Source organism: Tyto alba, unplaced genomic scaffold (assembly GCF_018691265.1).
Source record: "Tyto alba isolate M040663 unplaced genomic scaffold, T.alba_DEE_v4.0 Super-Scaffold_19, whole genome shotgun sequence".
Taxonomy (NCBI): Eukaryota; Metazoa; Chordata; class Aves; order Strigiformes; family Tytonidae; genus Tyto; species Tyto alba.
Genome location: NW_024881281.1, coordinates 29,992 through 53,393, shown reverse-complemented (window position 1 = coordinate 53,393; position 23,402 = coordinate 29,992). Strand labels below are relative to the sequence as shown.

Sequence of the window (23,402 nt, the reverse complement as noted above, 5' to 3'; positions counted from 1 at the left end):
AATATTTGCTGGTAATAGTAGATCAACTCTCCGGGTGGGTAGAAGCTTTCCCTACCCAGAAGAACGATTCAAAAATAGTTGTAAAAATCTCGCTTAAGGAAATCATTCCTCGATACGGCGTACCTGAGGTGATAGACTCTGACCGTGGACCGCATTTTACAGCGGCTATTTTATTACAAGTTTATGTAACCCTAGACATCAAAGGACAGTTTCATACTCCGTATCACCCACCTCCATCAGGGCAAGTAGAAAGAATGAATAGAACAATTAAGGAGAAATTAGCGAAAGTATGCAGCGAAACTGGACTAAAGCGGCCAGAGGCATTAAATTTAGTTTTATGGGATCTTAGAACTACTCCAAAGCAGCCGCTAGGAATTAGCCCAGCAGAGGTCCTATTTGGACGAACTTTAGCTGTACCCGGTTCGTATATTTCAGCAAAAACTGCACTACTGGATGGAGATGAGAACGTCACTCAATATTTATTATATTTACAAGATTCCTTTCAGAAAATTAGAAAATATGTATATTGGTACCAAGGTGTGACACCAGAAGTACAGGTTCACGATTATAAGGTGGGAGATGAAGCGTCGGTAAAAACATTTAAACGGAAGAATCAGATGTTGCCAAAATGGGAAGTAAGCCATACGATGCAAGTTGCGCAACGAGACAATGTATCACGGGGCGTTAGTGATTTATGGCAATGGGCTACTTCTTGGATTCCTGATTTTCCAACTTTAATCAAGAAGATTCTAACGGTAGTTGTTTTAGTCATAATCATTTTGATCACGGTAACGTTTGCGTGTCAGCGTTGCGTCTCGCGTTTATCTCGAAGTCCCACCATACCCTATCGTATTCGATAGGATAGCGAGTATCCTAAAAGAAAATGGGGGCCCGTTGGGAAAACGTTTCAATGCAGTGCTGCTGCACAAGGTGTTCTATCGGCTCTGTCCCTTGTATAGCCCCAGCCCAGGGCTGCAAGCGCAGTCAACCGAATAGAGCATCGATAAAATGTTGTAACAAAGGTAACGATGGGCCTGACAGTTCAAAGGATGTTGATGTATGAGAAACTGACCTCTAGCTACCGAAGCGATGGGAGATCTATCATTGTGATCGCTAAGAACCGATACGTACAGAACTGGAGGTAATTGTCCTTGAAGACTAAAGAAAGAAGAAACAAAACAACGAAGCGGTCGGACTCCAGAACAAGATGTGAAACCCACTGTCAAGATAATAATGACCGATAAAGTATATTTCTGTGTATTTTGGATTAGGTAATGCTTTGTAGGTGCATAAATACACGTATGCAAACTCACGTAAGCTGTCACTCTCTGTGGAGGTGACCCAACGCCGCTGGACCTGAATAAAATCTAGAGTAACCCACGACAGAGTTCGAGTCTCCTTTAACAGCCACTTCTCTCGATCTTCTAAAACGTACAGCGGCCACCAACGATTACAATAGTCAATTAATTGTTTCCCAGATAAGGGGTTCGCTTCCCACGTCCCTCCAATATTTTAATATACATTCCAGAGGTGAATTTTTGAAAAGACCGCTCTCAGACCCTTAGACCTGTCAGGAACCCACATTAAACAAAATAAACAATTACGTACACAAAACTATGACACCGCCTAACAGACTAAACAAGGCTGTTATACAAGATAATAATTAGACATGTACAATGGCCAATGCCCCGCGATACCCTAGCCTGCATCTTACGCGCAATCGAGGCTTTCTTCTGACCCCAGGCGACACTCCAGGCACGTCACCAGTAATAACGTGTAATCTCGCCTTTCTTCCCGGGTTTCCCTTAATAGCAGAGTCCTGTGGGAATTTCTTGCGTCCAGTCTTACGGACAGGCTTTTCCAGTCTGTGTTACCATTGGTAATGCCTGAAAAAAAACACAAACAAACCAACCAACCAAAACAACCAAAAAAAAAACCCCACCAGGGCTCTTACTCCAAACTCACCGGATCAGGGGATCAGAGGATCTCCCCGAAAAACCACTTAGGCGATGCCAGTCTTCACCATCCCGTGGGTTCGTCAAGTTTCCGAGGCAGCATCCCATCCGGGTCGCCGAAATTCTCTACTGAAATCAGGAACGAAACCTCCTTAACTCCAGGTTTAGCGTTAACGCATGGGGATTACTTTATCCGGCTGGGTACGCGAGGGAATCGTTCTGCCTAACTCGCCTGTCGTACATAACCATAGCCAAAGCTCACATCATCCCGTTATGTGCCTATTCATTAACTCATTATCGTCGTTATATTACTATTATCCTGTGCGATTTAGGTCCCTGAGGGGCTTCCACGGAGGTCCTCGGCAGGTCTATAGCAGTTTCTGGAGAGGATCCTTTCTCGAACTTTGTCTAGGTTTTAGAATGGGCCTTTCTTCGGTTTACATCTGCGCTTTCTTACATCCGCCTGCCTTCAGATAGTTTGTTCTTTTTCAGAGGGCCTTGACATTGAAGGACAAGGGCTTCCGATTAGGAGTCTCTCAATGAGACACGGAGCCTCTCCACATACGCGTTTCCGGGGAGGCGTTTATCACGCTCACCTAGCCGATGGATCTCCGTGTGACAGATGACACGTCATAGGCGTTTGACCGATCGCTTAAGTTTTTACGCTACGCTAAGCAATTATTTTTGCTCGGCCATTTTGCAACAGCGGTGTTTCGGTTTGCCATCGGTATTTTTTAATTCTTTCGTCTCTTCATCCCTGGGCTTTTACAATTGGCTAGTATCTCGGTCACCGCATTTGTTTTTAAATTATTTTGTCTCAGTTTTCCCCGTTGCTGACCTCTTAAATTTTATTTCTACATCTCCCCTGTAATTTGCCATCAATATTTCTTATTTATTTCATTATTTCTTTATTAACCATCGCTTTTAATGTACCCTGTCTACCTGTATTCCATTCGCGTTTTTTTCAAATTATTTTTTGTCCTTTGTTTGTCTCCACACCCACGTTCCCTCCGCTCCCCGGAGCCCTCTCATTCTCGTCATGATGTCTTTCGAGACAATCCTCGTATCTGACAGCACCGTTTGAGCTCCACGGCTCTCCGCGTACATCTCTTACGCGGACAGATCCCTTCCTCGGGCTTTGTCCACACCCCAGAGCTGTCTTACTTAATCACCGCCATTTCGGATGCATCCGTTTGGTTGATTGTCCCCCGAGAACCTCCGTACGTCGCGGGGATGCCTTCTCGAGTTAAGCATCCTGTGCGAGAGCCGTCTTTTATGTTTGACTCTTCTCCCGATGTCAGCGTGCCTCCCGAGGCCATGCTCGTGCTCCGCTGCCCTTTATCGGCTCTGCTGTCAAAGTACCGAGGCCTGAACGACAGGTCTCGAGCCAAAGTCACCCTCTGGACGAATCTCACGACCAAACGTGTTATATACTGACTGTATCCAATCGTTACTGACATACGTAGCTTGGATAGAACATCTCATTATTGAGATATGTAACTTAGATAAAACAGTACAGGAATATACCGACATTTCCTAGTTTAGGAGCCAATTATTGAGGTTGATTACGCAAACTCCCTCGGTTCCTCTTATGTTGACATTTCCTCGTTTAGAAGCCCATTATCGAGGTCGAATTCCTCGGTTTGTCCTCAAGCCTCGGCCAGGCTCGGGAAAGAATCTCAAAGGAGGACGACGAGTCGACTCAATCCACCCGATGTCTTGCGTGCATTTTGTCAATTCTACACATTTACAGATTTGTTCGTTAACCCATCTAAAACCGGAACCCTCGCACAGCAGACGGAGACCTCGTCCATGAGCGGACGCACCATGTAGGACTCACCAGTTGCCGGGAAAGTCTCTCCGATCCTTCGTCGTGACGGGGCTCCCCGGCTGAAGCACGGATCCAGGCGATGGTTAAGCACCAGGACGATCGGCGATGTATCTTTCTTAATTGCTACGACTCACCTGGTATAGTAAGGACTGGACAAATCGCCTTATTTTTTAAAGCACCTCGTTTCTTACCTATCGCTTATTACCTTGAGACAGCCAGCAAAATAAGCCTATCTCTTTAGCTCAGCTTTTGCGCCCTTTGCTTTAACCCCATTGATCGGCAAAACGGTGGCGCGCTTTGTGCCCTCCGTGTGCCAAGAGGACCTTTCTGGACGCTATAGTTTGTCTGCAGAAAGTTCACTTCTTCCTCTACAGTAGCTAGGAGGCGTCTGTTCCATCCCCGGTGCTCAGAGAGCACACGTAGTCCATTCAGATCCCCTCCAGACTTCCCAGAGGAGGGATTCTCGTAGGATCTACCCCCACTTTCTCATTCAGTTTCATCCACAGCATAATTCCAGTAGAAGCTAGCTCGCGTGCGGAGTCTCGGTAGAAACGAAGCGTAACCCTATAGCATTTTGGTTGTTTTCTTGGAAACTAAAGCACATCGTTGTCGATAAGAGTATCACTATTGCCTTTATTCAACTCTTTTGTTACAGAGCCTAATCAAATACCCATCTTTTTCTACGTATACCCTGGAAAAATTAAGCAGAACTCCCTACCGGGTCGCATCGCCGACACAACAGGCCCAGTAAAAGAGCGGGTATCGTCATTTCTGGTACAAGTCGCTTTCTCCACAGAGTGCTACGCGTGTTATAAACTTTAGGTAGAGGAGAAAAATCCCCTCTGCTCCTCTGGCTGACTTTATACCTGCTGGGGGTTGGCCCCTGCCCCTTTCCCAGGGGATTGTGGGCAGGCTGGTGGGTGGGGCCCGGGGTATATAAAGCCCCAGCCGCTCGACAGGAAGCTCATTCCGCTCCTGGGTTTCTTAGGAGTCAGGGATCTCTCAGTTCTGCAGTCAGGAGCAGCTTTTGAGCCATTTAAGCTTATGAGACAGATGTGTTTTGATGTCTCGAGGGACAGAGTCATCTGAGGTAAGATTTTCTGGACCGGTCAAGGTTCAGGCAACATATGTAGTAGATAGAATGTTTATATGTAGCTTGGTTTTTTGTTTTTTTTTTTTTTTTTTGTTTTTTTTTACTTTAGATTAGTTATTTTGTTTGGGAGGGTAAGAAAGTTTAATAAAGCGTATTGTATAATTTAATTTCTAGGAAGAAGCACGGATCCTTCATCAGCAATTGAGGAGAAGAGGATTTTGTACGGTTTTGAGATGGGGTGAGAGGAAATCTATTGTTGTTTCTGATGAGGAGGGTGTGGCAGATGAGGTGCACATCAATAGGTAAGGTCCTTACGGCTCACCGTGTTTTTATGCAGATGGCAAAGAGGAACCTAGCAACTGTCTGAATAACCCGGTTACTCAGCGCGTTGTTTTTTCAACAATGGATTCAGACTCCCAGCACCGTAAAAGATAAGTCGAGGGACCGGTGCTTGGGAGAATGCTCTGGGGGGCAGCCCAAGGTTGGGAATTGCAGGGAGAAGTTTTAAAGTTAATTTACGGGAGAGGGCCGTCCAGGAACGGTGCTCTTTGGGCAGCTGAAGCGGGGGTGGAAGGGGTTCCTTTTCAGCATGAGGTTAGCACGTGCCAGGCAGCACAGTTCCGACCTGTGTCTGTTGTCATGTAGTGTGTGTTGTCTGTCTCGTGTGTCTTTAGACCTTTCTTGGGTCTCGATGTCGTCGTGGCTCTTTGAGCTCAAGGAGCACAGTAGTTGCCTCGGACATCTTCCCTTGGGCCCGGAACACCCATCCTCATCGGCACAGTGCCAACCAGGCAGTTCTTGTTTTTGCTGTACTAGCCTAAAGTGTGGCTAGGTCTCAGAAGTTTCTAGTCAGGCTGCGTTTGCAATGTCGTTCCGGGCTGCATTAGCATCTCTTACGTACAGCGATCCATTTTCACAAATATCTTTTCTGGGAGATCTTTCCAGCATCTTGACGTTCTTAGGTCTTGAAGCAATGTTACTTGTGCGTGCCTTACCCCTGTGGAGGCTATAAGGTTTTCTCTCAGGCCATAACACTTGACTCTTCTCAGCCTGCCGCTCATTCTTCCTCACGGCCCTGTAGGTCTTCTTGTCTGAGAGCATCTCCGATCTGAGTCTTTCCTCTTAAAGAGCTTATTTTATGTCTCTCATCTTGTCTGTGTGCCGTGTCGGTCTGTGCATGTTTGTTTGTGTCGGAGCTGCTCTGCCTGGGCATCTTGGCAAGTGCTGCTACTTGTTTTTTTGCAGGTGACACACGTAGCCTCAGAAGGGTGAAGGAGCATGCCGCTGAGCAATCTGAGAAGGTGAGGCGGTCATCAGCCAGGTCCGAGCCTAATAGTGCAGTCTTATATGGCCACTCGGTTAAGTGAAGAGGGTCCCAATACGGAGAGTGGCCCGAGTAACGACAATCACCCTGATGCGACTACATGTCGTCCCACTTTATTGCCCGAATCTCTTTGTTATATACTTTGCAAAGCAAGCACCCACCGTTCACGCGCCCCATACCCCTTGATTATTGGTCATAAGCAACTTATCACGCACCCAAAGGGAAACTGTGATCGGCAAGCATCTTGCGGTTTGCTGCATACTTGTGCTTAGCTTAGCCAGATACATAGCTGAGAAAATTCCTCGTTAACAGATACAGTTCCTCACAACACAGCCCTTCAAGGTCATTCTCATAACACAGCTGTTGTTAGCAGTCTGATCTCAGGCCTGGATTGTCCAAACCTTGCAACAAAATATCGTGGCCATTCTCTGTCAGAAATTCTACTACAGTTAAGCATTTACCTTGGTTTTGCAGGTGCCAAGTGAGCCACCTTTGGGATCATCTGAGCATCCGAAAGCAGCCGGGGTAGTAGCAAGGACGAGCACGGAGTCGGTGACTTCTCACAAGCACAACGGTAAATTTGTCTCTCGGTAAGTAAGGTAACGAAAGCTACAACGGCTGCGGCATCTGAATCCAAAAGGAGCAGGTGAGCGGAACACCGCAATGCTTCTGAGGATGGGGGGGTGTTGCGGATAGAGGTAAGCGGGGAGCAGCGTGATACTGACCAGCAGTTGAGCTCTTCAGTGCTTTTTTGCAGGCGATAAAGGAATCTGGCCACCGCAGGAACGTGCTAGTTAGCTGCTGTGCTGTTTTTTGTTGAGGATGGAATCGGACCTCTGGCCCTCTGAAAGCTAAGTCGAGGGAACAGGGCCGAGAGGAGGGGGACGAGGTTGGGAATTGCAGGGAAGTGTTTGAAAGTTAGGATAGGGGAGAAGGCTGTACAGGAGCGGGGCCCTACGGTCAGGTAAAGGGAACGGGTTACTTTTCCCCTCGATGTTCGTGTGTCCCTGGGCAGGGCAGTTCCAGCCTCTGCGTGTGTCAACGTGTAGTTTTGTTTCTTCTGTCTGCCGTGTCTTTGCCCTTCCTCGGCTCTAAATGTCCTCGCATCTCTTTGAGCTCGAGGAGCACGGCACGTGCCTGAGGCGCCATCCGTAGGGTATCGAACGCCCATCTTCATCGGCACGCTGCCGATCGGGTGCTTTTTATTCTTGCGTTATAAGCTTGAAGCGTGGGTAGGTCTTGGAAGTTTCCGGTCGGGAGTCTTTTGCGCAGCATCGTCGCAGGCTCTGGCGTCAGCTCTGCTATTTAGGCGTCCGTTGTTCCTGCCGGTGACTTCTTTCCCGTATCCTGACGTTCTTAGGTCTGGAAGCCCATCTTCTCGCATACCCATCGTCTCCGTTTTGACGGTAGCTTCTCGTAAGGGGCCGTTCCACTTGGTGCTTCTTGCGGGCTGCCATATAGCCTCCTCGCGTCACCATCGTGGCCCTCCGAGTCTTCTCGCCTTATGGCATAGCCTTCTGGGTGTCCTTATCGCTTACTGTTCAGTCATCTTTGAATCGTGTCATTTGTAGTATTTTGTGTGTGTCTGTGTGGCTTGGAGCTGCTCTGCCTGGGGGTGTGGAGTCTCAGGGATAGGTGGAACAGAGTTCACGGGCATACTGTATGGGTTTGTTTTAAATAAGAAAACAAATCCTCCAACTGGGCGACGTCTTTGTCTCCCCGGTGGGGTTTATTTTCACCCGGTCGCAGATGCTCTCTGAGGGTGACGGTCACAGTCAGCGTCTGGGTGAAGGTCAGGTTTGGGCCGGGATTTCCTCAGGCTAGGCGCTCGAGTCCCCCAGGAACAGTATTCAGGGGGTGACTGCCCGTCGTGACGGTTGGGCGGAAGGGTGGGCCGGTGGAGAGCGGGGGTTGGTTTTGGCGGTAGGTGGAATAGCGGCATGTTTAGAATGTGTCTAGCTGTGTAAGAGCGTTTGTCGTCTCTTTTCTTGCAGGATGTAGGCGGGGCTCAATTTGACTACGTAGACTGGATTTAATGAAAACTTCTGTCAGGGGAATAAACTTCTGTTTTCCCTGTCTCCTGGCTGGGTAGTCTTTCCCTGGTCCCGGCCGGTGTGCAGTGCAAGGATCGTTATCTGGATTTGGGTGCAGGTCAGGCTCAGGCTGGAGTTTTTTCGGGCAGGATGATTTTTTGAGGCCCCCGTACCTGGTGTTTCTGAGGATCACGGAGGGTGATGGCTTGTGGCGGTTTTGGTGGTAGGGTGGCCAAGGGGAGAGCGGGTGGTGGTTTGAGTGGTAGCTGGCTGTGTGGCGTTTAAAATGTGTGTAGCAGTGCCTGAATGGTTGATGTTTTGTTTTTTCCTTACGGGCTGTAGGTTGTGTAGCTTTGTTTAGAGGCAGTAGACAGACAAAATAGAAATTAAAAAAAAAAAAAAAAAAAAAACCAACAAAACAAAAAACAAAGAAAAAAAAAAAACACACAAAACCAAAATCCAAAAAACCCAAAACAGCTGGGGGACAAAAAATTTTTTCTTTTCCTGTCCCCTGGCTGGGTTTTTACCCCCCGGTCCCGGCCGGTCTGCGAGGCGACTGTTGTCGCCTATGTTTGGGCGCAGGTCTGTCTCAGGCTGGCGTTTTTAAGGCAGTGAAACAAAAAAGGGCCAAACAATCGGCCTCAAACCAAGGTTGACTTCTGAGTGAATCCCCCGACCAGCAACCAGCATCTTATCAGCAGCATGAAGCAACCAGCATCTTATCAGCGTGAAAATGCAACCCTGGGAACGAGCCCTGGAAACAATCAGTAAACGACAGGAAGTAACTATAAATTCCAAATGTACAGAAAAATAGTAACTCCTCAGACATGCCCGGATCCTGGCCAGATCTGGACGTGCCCGAGTGAGGTATATCAACCTCCCAGATATCTCCTGTGCTCTGTAGGAGTAAATTGCATTCATGTGTGTCTTGAAAATTTAAACTCTGAGTGAAGACGATGTAGTATCAAAGTGATTAATAACTGAAAGGTACCACACAAATTCAGGTGGAGGATTAAATGCTGGGAAATGAGCTCTGATTCTGACTAGCTTGCTCTACAACCTTAAGAATACTAGAACATAGCTAACTTGAAAAGAGAGTGTTAAGGCTTTTCTGGGTATTACAGCCACCACTGAGCTTTTCTAATATTTGTGGGTTTAGTAGTTGTATTTTAAATTTATTTATATTTTATATATCTATGAGACATTTGAGAGGAAGCTGTAATAAAAACACCCAAAATGCTGGTTAGATTTTTTTTTTTTTCTGTTCTTTGATAATTCTAAAATTACTGCTTATCAGAACAGCATAAAAGAGACAGGTTTCCCATTGTATGAGGAAAAAATGAAATTTGATGTCTGTTTCTAACTTAGCTGTTTCATTTCCATCATTGGCAATGGAAAGCTGTTACAAGAATTACATTGATGGTACAAAGCACCATAAAGGACATGCCTTCAAAATCCCTACAATAATAATAGTATTATAAACACAAATAGGTCATAAAGCAAAAGTAAACATGATATAAAGATGGCTAATGTGTCAGAGCTGGGAATAATCAAAGGGAAACCTTGAGCTGTAAGAAAACTACCTGGTAAAAGGAAGTGTAAAATTTCAGTAGGCAGTCATATAGATTGAAACGCCAAATGATATGGCACAAATGCAACTGTACTATATACTCAGAAGTTTTACTTCATGAGGCTTGGAAACTGGGTTATTATACCTTTTTTTGGTTTTCCTTGTGATGGCGGCATTGGTGAGTTCACTCTCAGTTGCTTTTGTGCAACTTTAGGACCTTGGGTGAAAGTAAGATGTGAACAGATCGGCAAAAAATTAGAAAACAACCTAAATCATTACGATAATGTGATTTCCTTATGAAATGTCTAGCTAAAGTATCTCTGCAGGGTGGAGGGTATTCAGTATTAGTTCTTAACTTTAAGGGGTCTTTAATGATAGAGAGAAACTTTTTCCGGTGCTGGCAACAGAAACCTAGCAGTGATGCATATTTATAGTATGCTGATCACTGGGGGATTTTGAGCCTTGTGTAAAGGAATTCTTCTTTGGCTGATCATAGAGACTGTTTCAGTATTTCAAATTTGCAAGGCATTCCTGTATAAAAGAAAAAAGATTCTGGCTACTTGCTTCTTATAGTCAAATTTACAGTCTCAGGAGGCTGAGGGCACTAAGAACCTCGCAGCTCTGCAGAAATTCCACTGAGATCCTGTCACTTCATGTTTCAGAAACTTGGCTCATAAACTTTATGAAATAGTAAAATGTGTTTATACGGAGCTTGGCAAGCTGTTTGATAAAATGCTTGTAAAAAAAGTGGTTGAATTGCTTAGATCTCCATGAATGGCTTGGGTATAAAAGCAGTTTTTTTAAAAAGTAGCAGCTTAGTTTGCCTGTTTCAGTTTAGAGTAGAGTATCATTTGGGCATGTTCCTAGTGAGCTGATTGATTTCTATGACAGTTGAGAGAGGTATTTTTTTTTTTTTTTAAATAGGCAGTCAGCTTTGAACAATGTTGGTGTGACATTTGCGTGCACTACCTGAGAGTATTTTTAATGATGTTGAGCACCTGCAGCTTCCACTTAGTTTAGTAGTGTTTAGTAGTGTGCTCTGGTGAGATTTAGTGGTATTACCTGCATTATGCATTTAGCTAAATTAGGCACCTGGGTTTACAAAACTTTCATTAATATCGTTCTAGTCCAGAAAGGCTAGAAAATATGGGTCTTCATATAAGCTGTCTAGTGGTTTATTTCGGTGTACACAACAACTGGACCAGTGGCTTTGAGGGGGGGAAATAGTGATGTGTGTGAGTTTTTTTTTTTTTTTTGATGCTTGTTCACATTTGTCCAGTAAAACAAAGAATGCAATTTTACTGATCATGGCTAGGTAAGTGTGATTTTGTTTTGTGCCTTACCTCTCCTCATTACATTCCTCGATGCTTCTTTCATCACAGTTTAAGTCTGGATGTTGTGCTTAGTTGTTTCACTTCTTGTACCTCCTTATCGTATGGGAGGCAATTTTCAGGATGAAGCGAGGGTTGGAAATCCTGTTTGTTGTTCTGTGTGCCTGGATTATTTCCCTTTTACTCTCTGGGAAAGATCAGTCTATCAGTCCGGGCGACTACAGAGTATTTCTGTTCCTTCACCAGGTTGTCAGTTCGCCTGCAGGAGGATGTTTGGACAAGTCAGCAAGCTGGAAAGATACTGCTGCTGGTTAGTCACGAGTATGCAAGGAATAACGGGATGCAGGAGTCAAGGAGAAAATAGGCCACTGTGCTTCGTTCTGTAGCAGCGACAGCAGATGTAACACTCGCAGAAGCTGAAATCTTAGTGTGAATAAAACCTTTCTAGTTATTGCTGCTTCTGCTCACCTTTAAACAAACAACTGAGCTGGCTGCTTTCTCTCGTGCTGTGGCTATGTCACTTTTCTTTGACTCACTAATGGGTTTGGGCAACAGGAGGTTGTTAAAATAAAATTACAAACATATTTTTTTCCTTCCAGTTAACTATGTAGGTAATATTTTTAATCTGTATATTTCAAAATACAGCTTAAAAAGCAGGCATGTGCTTTTTAACATTGTTACAAAGGGAATGACAGAAATACAGAGTAATCCGCTTCTGAGCCGATGGCATCAGAAGGGCCAGGAGCTGTACCCCGGGCAGCTCCCAGGCTCTCTGCCGGCTCGGTAGCTGGTCCTGCCATGGCAGACCCTCCTGCCATCTTACCCTTTGGCTACTGTAAAAGATGTCACACTGCCAGGTGCTGTACAATGCATCAGCTGAATGAAACATGTAGATTTATATGCTAATTAGTAATACTTTTTTTTTTTAATTAAAAAAAGAAAGTCACTGTTTGTAGCTTGCCATATTATAAAATTCTTAGTGTGAATCTGAAGTGCTTACATCATCCAAGTCCACACAAGAGTCGAGTGAAAGTTAGGGCATGGGAAGAGAAAGGAAGATGAAGTACACAGCCAAGGCAAGTGTACCATCTAATCTAGTGATGCTGGCTGTGGTCCTGTACATGCAACATTTTGTTTTAGTTTTTTTATTTAATGAATCTTATTTTTTTTTGAAGCAGAAGTGGAAAAATATTGACTGAGAGAGGAAAAAATAGCATGCTGTGAGGCATGGCTCTATTGGAAAAAACAGGCTTTCTCTTGGGGCAGCTTGCTGTGGTTGGGATTCCTGCTAATATCGTTATGTTGTTCAGAGGTTGCATCTGGTCACACTTATGACTGAAATCACTGTAGCGGTAGAACACTTTCAAGTGTAGAAGAGGCAAAGGTAATCTGCTTATTCTCTTTAATCAGTATTCATATAGCAGTAATTTGTGTACTCTTCTCCCCATACTGCTATTCTGCAGAATTTAAATTACTGAAGTCGTATAGCACGAGTGTGTCAGGAAATGAAACTTGCACTCAAGTTGACTAAATGCTGCAAATGAACAATGCTGGCAGTAAAATCATGGGGGAATGGGTATGTGTGTACTGCAGTTACATTTGCTGCTAAGAGAGAGGCACCTCATCTATGTGGCAAGGATTATAGTCTTGAATGTGAAACTGGAGTGTTATGTGCCAATGCAAGTTCATACTTGTAATATATTTGAGAGTCTGTAATAATTTATGTATTTCTATCTTAGTATTGCCTCTGACATTGTATTGAATGTAAGTAATTTGAGTTTTCAGCTGTAGGTGCTGTTTACTAATGTAATCCTGTGACAGAGTAAATCACAGAAATACTGATCCAAGTCAGAAAGCAACGTGTTTCATCCTGAACAACTACCTTTCTCTGCAGCAAAATCTCTACCAGTGATGGTATCTGAAAAGCTGTGTTTTGCTCTTCACTTTAATTATTTTTTTTTCTTGATGAAACTTATTATTTTGAGGAAAATAGAATGGCTGAAGGTGTTCATGCCTCACTATAATCTCTTAATAGCTAAGTAAGCCTCAATACTAGATTTACCTGTGAATCCTGAAAATACTTGTTACCACTGAGTGCTCTTAATATGTGTGAAAAGGAGCAGCAGCACTAAACCAAACCTGCCTAACTAGTTGCCTGCAATGCATTCTAATAAAAACACCCCAATCTAGGAAGAGATGGTTAGTATTTCATAACTGTGCCTCACTGAGAGCTGCTAGCGCGACTATACCGTGGCTTTGCTTCCTGCCCAAGTGGATAGTGCAAGTGGTGATGAGTAATTTTTAGTGTTTCCCACAGGCTCCTCTGTATAGTCTCTCCCATGGCTCTTTTGTCCTTTCTTTTGTGTCTGTCCCTGAAACCAGGTGCAGAAATGACTTGTACAGCCCACAGCCCTTCAGAAAGTAAATAACATCCAGGTGGTGTTTCATTTGCTACTATGGCAAGCACAAAGGTATTGCGGTGATGGTGGTAGGAGCTGGAGGAAGAAAGGAGGTCAGTGTGGGTGATGAGGTCTAGAAGAGGTTGCATTTGAAAGAGAAACAGATGAAGATTTTTGCCAAGCTTGTAGAGGAAGACTCGTGCATAAATTAGCCCATAATAATCTGTGAAGAAAAACCTCTCAAGATTTAGAGGTGTGGGTTTTCAAAGAGATGAAGAGGATAAGGAGTTTTCTGTTACAGAGTGAAGGTGGTTAAGAGTTTTCCAATAGTGCTGCAGAAAAAAGAAGAGCTTGAGGAGGAAGATGAGATTGCTTTCTGCCCCCCACTTGGTAAGAGGGTACAGAGCAAAGTAGGATGGGGGTTACGCCGGAAGCTAAATATTTCTCATGTGAACTACTTGACACAGAAATTCTGTATGTTGGTGTATTTCTGGGTCATCCAGTCTAATCTGTTGTAGGTAGAAGTGTTGTAGAGTTTCATAAACTTTCTTTCAACATGAGTATTTTCAAATCATGCATGAACAAAACAAAACGAAAAAAAAAAAAACCAAAACCAAAAACAAACAACAAAAAACCTCAAGCCCCAGGAGTTGCCCTGTTTCAGAATGCTACTGATATGTTTGCACAAGTAACCAGAATTTCTGTGGAACATGCTAAGCAGATTTCACTAGAGATTTATTAGTAACGTGAAATTTTCCCGTATCTTTTGAAAATAGCTACTGAGAGGCTGTGTTTGCCTCTTCTGTGGCCTTATTCGAGATCATGATTTGCATAGATGCCTTGTGACCTAAGTCTGTCTTTTCTGTTTTTAACTGATGAGTTCCACGTTGTGAAGGAAGACTGTTTGCATGTGCTCACTGCTGCTTAGCTTATGGTTCAGGAGATGATACTGTCTGTGTGTATGACCGAGGAAGGGATTGTTAGCAGAAGTGATGGGCAGCTCTGACATCCTGCTTCCAAAGATACGTCATTTCTTGGCCTTCTTTGCTGGCATCCGAGAACTGACACAAACTGGAATTTTTATTCTCTTCTACTGAAACAAAGCATTAGAACTTAAAAAAGATTTGTTTCAATAACAGCGTGTTAGCCTTAAGGAATGCTGAAACTGGTCTAGGACAACTGCTTTTAGAATAAATTGGCTAACTCAGCATGTGACTTTAGGAAATGAACAGTTTCTATTTGTATAGCAAATACAAGAACTTCACTGTTTTGACTTGAGTTATGAATGTCATGTATCTAACAAGACCTCCCAGCTCTTGTGACTTGGTTTACATGGATCACTTGACTGTAAGTTAGATGACTGACAGATAAAAATGCTAGTTGTGATGATATTAGAAATTATTATACCTCTTGAACTTCAGCTTTCTCAGCAGATTCAAGAAGAAAAAAAGTACAGAAACCTTTTAAATCAAAACTAGTTGTTAAGAAAATCCTGTGAAAGTCTTCAAATCAACTGGTACTTCTGTATCTGAATTTCTTAATACTGTTTTGTTACACTTTTATGAGCACAGTTCTTTCACTGAGCAGTGATTTTTTTTTTTTTTTTTTTGTGTGTGTGTGTGTTTTTTCTTTAGAATTTATGAAATATTTATGTATCTAATAAGATTGTCTGAAAGGGATGGAATGTTATAGTGTTAACTGACCTTTGCAAAATTGGTGTCAGTAGGTGAGTTGGGTTTTTTGATTGGTGTGGATTTTATTGTTTTAGTTTTTTAAATTTTACTTTATTTTATTGGAAAGCAGAACTGACTTTTCTGGTTGTAAGAGAGATTGGAGGAGCTGAGGTTGCTGAAATAGTGGATCTCTGAAGGGCATTATTCACGTTTGCTTCTGTCTTTCCTGCGATTAGCAGTTTCCAAATAAATATTTTCAGATGAGGCTACTGCACAATTGCTTTTTTCTCCCTCAGTTGTCATCTGCTTTCTACAAAGTTCCTGATCTTGCAGTACTCTAGGGTCATTTATCTTGGAGATGAAACCACACTGAGGTCAGGCTTTCCAATAGGCAAAGCAACAGCTCTAGTGCTGGGAGTGTTCGGTCGCTCACTTCAGGATAAGGGTTCTGGGCTATATAAGAGCACAGATACAAACTAGGGAGAGTCTCGGCCAGTATGGCTTTAAACATGTATTCCCATAAACTGGGCCTCACGTGTGCTACGATTATTTTTTTTGTTCATTCCCTGCTGACTTAAGTAGAAGATGCTATTGATTGCTTTTTGCAGTCAAGTGAAAATAAATGTTGTATGCAGTTGATTTGGGGGCAGAAGATGGATCTGCTGGAATGGAAACTACATCTGGAGGTATGTTTTGCTATTTTAAAGCAGCATATCTGGTTTCCTTGTGCATTAACTGCAGGAAGAGTCAATCGTTTTTAAATGGCCAGAAGGTTATCTGCTGCTTCTGTCTCTCCTTTCTTTCCCTGTCTTTACTGGGGCACTTGGAAGTATTTACACAGGTAATGCTGGGACTCTGCTCTGACTGCGATTGTCCTTGACTCTCCCACCCCTTCCATACGCCGTGGGGTCTGAGAGCCTGAAGAAATCTGATGATACAAAGGCCACTCATGCATGAAATGCTAGCAGAACAAGATTAACTGTTTGACTCCTAAGTAGATTGGAGAGATGACTCTTATCTTATGGCTCATGAATTCTGCAAATTTAAAGCAGTTTAGAGAAAATTCTCACCATTATTAATACTTCCATGGATTATCACAGATTCATGCTAAGATTTAACACCTTGCTTATTCAAAAATGCCATGTTCCTTGCTTTGATTCATTATTGTTAGTGCAGCTGACAGTGGGTTTCAGCCTGTGTCTTTGAATATGTCTATTCCTGAAACAGAGTTTCTGTATGAGTTGTTGCCATGTTATCAAGGACACTGCAGACTTCAAAGTTAGCTTAATGTTCATACCTTTTGATTAAAACCAGTCACTGTGCAGGGTAAACCAGTTGTTCCTTTGCCCAATTCTGTCATGCTCCAAATGAGAAACAGAGGTAGACAAATTACCAAATTTAATTTGACCTTCAGTTCAGAACAGCCACGAGACAGTTACAAGTTGAATGCCATTTATTCTACCTTTAGTGTGATTTCAGTGGTGGGGAAAAAAATGTCCGTAAAACTTTTTCTAAGTGATGCTTTTAAGCTACAGAAAGAGCGTGAGAGAAGCTTATACTGGCTAGGGGATGTGCGGTTTGAAAGTTCAAAGGAAGCAGAATATGGCTCACATTCCCCAGGAACAGAGATGATGATTGCTGACTGAAGACCTTGTTTATTGTTGGGAAGTAGCAAGACACTCTTAGTGGCTGGAATAAAGACTTTGTGATATCCTAATTGCCTGACATTGAAGTGAGGAAAAAAAAAAATGGAGATGTTCTATTAGCAATGTTGTTTTTTTGTTTGTTTTTTGTTTTTTTTCCATTTCAGACTGAATTAAATTAGACCTTGTAGTGACTTTGTAGAATTTCATTCCGGTCCTTATACCTTCTTGTGAGGGTGTTCTTTCAACTCGGCAGCTTTCCAACTGTAACAAATGTGCTCTGTCTCTGCCCATACAGAATGTTGGGTCTTGCTTCTTACTCATTATTTGGGTGGCAAGCTTTTGTATGTAAAGGCTAGTTTACTAACTAAGAATTACATCTACATTATGTTAGTAAGCTTTTATGGAGGTCTGGCTATAAGAATTGAAGATTTCACACTAGGTCATTTGAGTTGGGAAGTCTGAAGGAAAAGAAGAAATTGTGTGACAGATCTCTCTGATAAATCTGGCCTTTCTATATGCTTTAGAGGAAGCATTTGATTGTGTCATGAGCTAGAAAAGGAAAACTGAATAACTGTGGTTTTTAGGCCATTGTGCTTCTGATAGGTTTTATATTGAATCAATTTTTTTTTTTCTTCTGCTAGAGGTGAACCTAATGCATTATAGTGATTTAGGAAAAAATCTGCATTTGGTGTTTCAAGCAGTTTCTCACCAAAGAGACCGAAAAGAAATACAGGCTTCCTAATATTTGGTGATTTAATAGTAATTTCCCACCTATCAAAGATGCAGTATTTAGCCACGTGTAGCACTCCAGAGAAAGAGACCTGATACACAATAAGCTGGACTGTGTAGTTGCAGTGTGCTTTTATGCTGTGGCTTTAGGACCCATACTTAAAGAACGACCGAAAACAGGCAGCTAATGTTCTTGATGTATATAGTCACAAACGTTCTTCTTGTAAGTGATTTTATGAAACAAATGGCAGATTCTTTTGTGGCGTAGTTTACAGGACTCTGTGTCTGTGGCCTTGGTACATAATTCACTGATAAACAAAAGTTTGTTTCCTCTTTACTTTAGATATATTTTTCTCCTTGCTGCTGCCATTCCTTATATTAAGCTAACAAATCCTCACATGCGGTATCCTTTCTGGAAGGGAGGTATTTCCTAAATCTGTTCATTATCTGTAATCAAGCCTGTCTATAAAGAAATAAGATCAGGTAAAGCTCTATTCCCTGCTTTAATATAGCAAACGCTGGAAGAAATTACCTGGAACAGCAGAATAATTTTACAGCTTTCAAGGTTTAATGTGAACACTTCAGTTTTTACCTTTATAAACAGGCTGTCAAGTCTGCTTATGTCAATCTGTTATAAAATAAGCCTACTCATATGAAATTCACAGTTCTCAGTCACTCAAGATGTTTTGGAGCCAGTTTAATTTTAGCAATGGCAACAACCCTGTAGCTGGTTGAGGTCTCTGTGAATCTTCATCAGTAGATTTAGAGCGAGGGTGGCAGTGACTAAAGTTGTGCTCTCTTTCCTTAAAAAGTTTTATCGTTATAGTATAAAGACTACCTTTTAATAAGATTAACGGTAGTAAGATTTCCAATGCTCCATTATTAGAGCCATCTTAAAAAATCTGTCTGTGGCTGACTGAAATAGTCTGAAACAGTTAGAAGGTATCTATGCTACAGAAATTTGCTTTTAACTGTCTGAATTAGAAACTACTGTGAAAAAATTAAGAGGCTATAGTTAGGTTATGTGTAATGGTGCTGGAATAGTTCCAGTCTCCTCGTGTTGGTGTTAAGAGATCTCTACTCCCCACTTAGTCTAGTGAAATTATAGCTACGTAAAGGAATTTTTTTATAACAGAAAATCTTATCAGTGCTCAGATTTACCATTTTGCCATCTTAATTAGCTGTCATCTCGTACACGAAGAACACATCACCTATGGTATGTGAAGATTTGGGTTATTTTAGTAGGTATTTAGCATCTTTTGTGAGACTTTGTGGAAGCACACAATATAAGGGTGTTGTGTTTAAGGGTAAGTATCTTAGCATCACTTTAAAAACTTGCCTTGTTCTTTAACATGCAGATTTCCTTCAGAGTTCATAGACTGGTTTACAGAGGAATAAGCAAAAAGAAGGGTAGCCATATCAACAGCACCTTTAGAGGTACATCTGGAGGTATTCTATACGTAATAAAATCTGGGTGTAGTTCAGTTTCTGATAGGGTACTGTGATAACACTGAGCGTCTATTCATAATTTGATGCCAGTGGTGCTTTTAATATGGTCTCTTCTATAGGGCTGGAACATGCCAGATTTTCCAGCAGGCTAAGCTCTATGTAACTGTTCTGTTGCACGTTTCTCATAAAGTATGTAGAGAAAGTCAGATATTTTTTTAATAAAGGCCAATTGTTGTAATCAGTTGCTCTATATTTGAATGTCTGCTAACTTATAAACATTTATAGTAGACTGAACTTTAGAATGCTGATTTCAACAAACAAAATAAAGAAGTTCTTTTTTGTTGGAAGATTGATTTTTTTTTTTTTTTTTTTGGTTGGTTTAAAAAATTGTTTTAAAAATTCACAGATTGTAATAGAGATCCTGAGTTAGCCTTCTTTTGAGCATGCATTTGTGCAAGTACTTGACATTGATAATTTTACAGACTTGCCAGAAAATAGAGTAGGAAATTATGCTTAGTGTTCAGGAATTTGGTACTGTTGCATTTTGAGAAGAGTAAGCATCTAAAATGACACAAACTTCTGCCTTTTATTTCTGCTGTGTTCATAGATTCCAGAAGGACTTAATGTATGGACTTCAAGTCACGGAGGTAGCAGTAGAGAAGTGCTGCTTTATGGTGTTATTGTATGTATGTGCTGAGGTAGCTGGTGTCATCTGGGATGTTTGGAGGGAGACCTAGCAGAGTTTAGTGGGTGTCATCGGGCAGTGACACCAATGAGCTGTGGGATTTAGGCCCCTTTTTGAAAATTGAGATTTTAAGGACTTTGAGACAAAAGATGCAGAAGTGAAGTTTGAAGTGTAGCATGTTGTTTCCATTCTGAAAAGTGTTTTCCTTGTGTGTACCTGGATCAGCCTTGGAGTCTCTTTCACTCTAGCTCTTTTTATATTGCATCGTAAAGACTGTCCTGTCTGGTGTAGGCTTGTTGCATTGCTCCCACCGCACAAGTTTATTTTGAGATGTTGTTCCAGACAAGATGCAAGATCAACTTTTAAAGATTGTGCAGTCACTGCCTGCTGGGGAGGTTGACTGCCTCCCCTGCCACTAAGAGGAAAGTACAGGCCCAGGTTCAAGCAGATGAAGTGACTTATATGTCTACTCTTTCTGCATGAGGAGTCCTTTCCTGTGCCCTACGCACGTGTGTCCTTCTGTTTGCAACACCGAGAAGGTTCCCACCAAACCTCCAAGGGATGCATCAGGCAGGCCAGCTACACAGTCGACAGACCTTACTGAAATGGTAAACTTTTCACTGTGATGGAATGAGGTAAGAGTCTGCTGGTTTCATGCATTCTTTTAATGGCCAAAACCAGCCAAATGTAACTCGGGTATCCATGTCGTATTGAACTTTTCTAGGACTGGGCTATAGGAACAACCTGGAGCTGCTGTGAAGTTTAGTAGAGCAGCAGACAGCAGACAAATATTTTAAAGGGCTGTTGTGGTCATAGATTTCATATTCTGCTTACTATCCTTACTGTATCACATTTTGAGTTTCTTATGTAGCTCTCAAAATGAACTAATACATATGCATTGAAATTCAGCATGTGTACTATCCTCTAGAAATAAATCAAGATCAACCTGTAAATTCCCGGTTTCTGTCATTTGTGGCTGGTTGCCATGTGGATGAAAAGGAGCTGGCTGAGCTGCTGACTGCATAAGGCTTGATACGGTTTGAGGATAACGATAAAAGAAAATTACTTTCCTAGTCTGTTGAAGAACATGTACCCCAGTGACACCATGTGTGGATTTTTTTGCTCTTGTTATTCTTTTGGCTTAGTGGCTATTTCTATATGCATAAAAAAAAAAAAAAAAAACAAAAAAACAAAAAAAAAAAAACCAAAACACTAAAGCGTAAGAACTCATGACTTTTTAGGAAGGATTAGGTCCATTTTTCCAGTCCGTCATAGACACTTTCACTCGTTCCTCTGTCTTTGTAAAGGGCTATGGCCATGTGCTATGTATAGAGCTAAATCTGTAAGCAGCTTGCATAAGGTAACCAGTGCTGAATGTGATGGATTTAGTGGCTTTGCTGCCATGTTGCAGATAGCACGGAGTGTTCTTCAGTTAACTTCTAGGTGCACTTCAGTGTCCTGGTGGTTCTTTATTTTAGGGGTGGTGGGGAAAGTTTGTAACTCCTGTTGGTGATCTCCCCCTGAGTGATTAACTTGATGCTGTATGGCAGCAATTAAACAAAATGATTAGAGTGTAACAAGATACCTGTATGAATGTTGTGTTCTGGCTGGTGCTGTGTTTGAAGGACAGTAAACTCCGCAGTGTTCCCAGGCTTTGTCCTACAAAGTCACAAATGCTTAAATTCCATTAGTGTTGCTTAAAAGGGTGTATTGTTGTTTTCCATTAGTTTTTTCTAGCTAGGTCTTGGAATGTTTTTATGGTGCACTTAAATTAAGAAAATGTGCACTTCATTATTTATGATTTTGTGCACTTAAGAAAGCTATTATTAGTATATACTGTAATGTTAGTATCTGTATTAACTGATGGGGTAGTTACAGTTGTAGCTTCAGTGTGATTGCTGTCTTTCAAGCCGGTTTCTTGATGTGGGTAATTCTGAAGTTGGGATGCATGTTAAATCTGTGAATTCAAGAGGGACCATCATTAAAAGTTTAAAAATTTGAATAATAGGGATAAAACAATAGTTTGAACCAAGCCCTATTTTCGAATCCTCCTGTTTTTCTTATGCTCTTGGGCAAGTCCTTTCTAGCTTTCCATTGGCCTGTTTGTGAAGTAGATTCTCATATGATGGGAGCACTCTGAAGTACAATTGAAATAGTTAAGACAGTTTAACTTCTTTGAAATGTTTTAATTATTCCAAGTCTTCTGAACTGCACCCTTCCAAAGTGAATTTGGTGCTTTGTTCTTTTCAAAGCATTTGGAAAAGGGAAACTGAAAGTGTTACCCAGAAGAAGTAGTAATCATATTTTCCTTTTCTGCGTTGAATACTGCAGTTGTGGACACAAGCTAGCTCAGTACAATCTTTTGGGGCAAGAGGGCAAAATTTTCATTTCCACTATACAAATGAAATTGTTAACATTAACCTTAAGGACTGAAGAATGGGATATTTATTGGTGAGGGAGAAAAGCTTAATCTCAAAGACCAAGTTACAGCCTTACGCTGGTATGGATTTTCATAAGAGGGATGTTCTCTATTGCTGGTAGGCGTGAGGACCCTTGCATTTGGATGCTGCCTATGGCAATCTGAAATACTGAGTCAGGAAGTCTCATATCAGCAGTTTCATTTTTGTAAAAAGATAATCTCTCTTAAAATAGCATGAATTGTAATGATTCTGAAACAAAAAAGTGTTGCTTTTAACGGTTACCCCTGGTTTTGGATTAGGGAGCTTGAAGGATGGAGAAGCTTGGTGGTGGTATGATGTGGCATTCGTTTTATCAGGCAATTTTTTCTGGATCTCTTTTGAAAAGCTTTAATAAAAACCGTGAAGTCACAGCCTATTAAGGAATTGAGTTCCCTTTCAGTTCTGTTTTGCCATGTTTTTTCGCTCAGATTCAGTGAGCACACTGCTACCCTTAGCCTGGGGTGGTTTTTTAATAGAACTTTCTTGATTAAACCTTGATCTAGGCCACTTGCTCTCTGCCCTCAGACAAATCCCTACACAGCAGGACCTTCAAGTTAGTTCCTGCTCCGAAGACAGTGTTTCTGTGGACCAGATGAAAATCATTATGGACAGACTTTGCTTCTGCTTGGCTGTCCTGAGCATGGGTGCTTTTTGCCTCACACCAGAGCTGTGTAGTTTGTTGTTGTTGGGGTTTGTTTTTTAAATTTAATCACACCTTGATCTGCTCTCTAGTGAAAAAGGTACTGATACAGGATCTGTCAGAAAAGGATTTATGAAAACTTTCCTACTGTATAAATCTGTATAAGCTCTTGAAATGCGTTCAGAGTTCACTAGACTTTTTCAATATAATCAACATGAGGTAGAAATACTTGTCACAGCTTCAAGTGTTTCATGAAAGCATAGGTCTTTAGGGAGTTGAACAGGTACACTGTAAGGTATACTTATCTATCACACACACCATTTGACATTGAATCCCTACAAGTGGGGAAATAATTGTGTATTTCATCAGATTTCACTGGCTGACTTGGTATTGAAGTTTTAAATGTCCCTCTCCTCCTCCCTCTCCTCCTCCCTCTCCTCCTCCCTCTCCTCCTCCCTCTCCTCCTCCCTCTCCTCCTCCCTCTCCTCCTCCCTCTCCTCCTCCCTCTCCTCCTCCCTCTCCTCCTCCCTCTCCTCCCTCCTCCTCCCTCTCCTCCCTCTCCTCCTCCCTCTCCTCCTCCCTCTC

The 23,402-nt window shown here is 42.2% G+C and overlaps 3 long non-coding RNA genes across 4 annotated transcripts in view; 2 read left to right on the top strand and 1 right to left on the bottom strand.

The window, feature by feature from the left end:
* Positions 1–2,862: 2,862 nt before the first annotated feature.
* LOC122153347 lies at positions 2,863–3,946 on the bottom strand. Its single transcript, XR_006165237.1, has 2 exons — positions 3,796–3,946; positions 2,863–3,694 (listed from the first exon to the last, which is right to left on the bottom strand). It is a non-coding gene; the product is annotated as an uncharacterized LOC122153347 (long non-coding RNA).
* A 3,237-nt stretch (positions 3,947–7,183) lies between these two features.
* The window catches only part of LOC116964325, a 33,368-nt gene continuing 17,149 nt past the window's right edge, over positions 7,184–23,402 (top strand). The window contains exons 1-2 of one of the 2 annotated variants that reach the window (XR_006165233.1): positions 7,184–8,354; positions 11,384–11,447. This is a non-coding gene — a long non-coding RNA (uncharacterized LOC116964325). Of the gene's footprint in view, positions 8,355–11,383; positions 11,448–13,352; positions 15,896–23,402 lie in introns of those variants that run through there. The other variant, XR_006165234.1, reaches the window with a different exon arrangement.
* LOC116964329 lies at positions 19,610–20,935 on the top strand. Its single transcript, XR_004408710.2, has 2 exons — positions 19,610–20,353; positions 20,443–20,935. It is a non-coding gene; the product is annotated as an uncharacterized LOC116964329 (long non-coding RNA).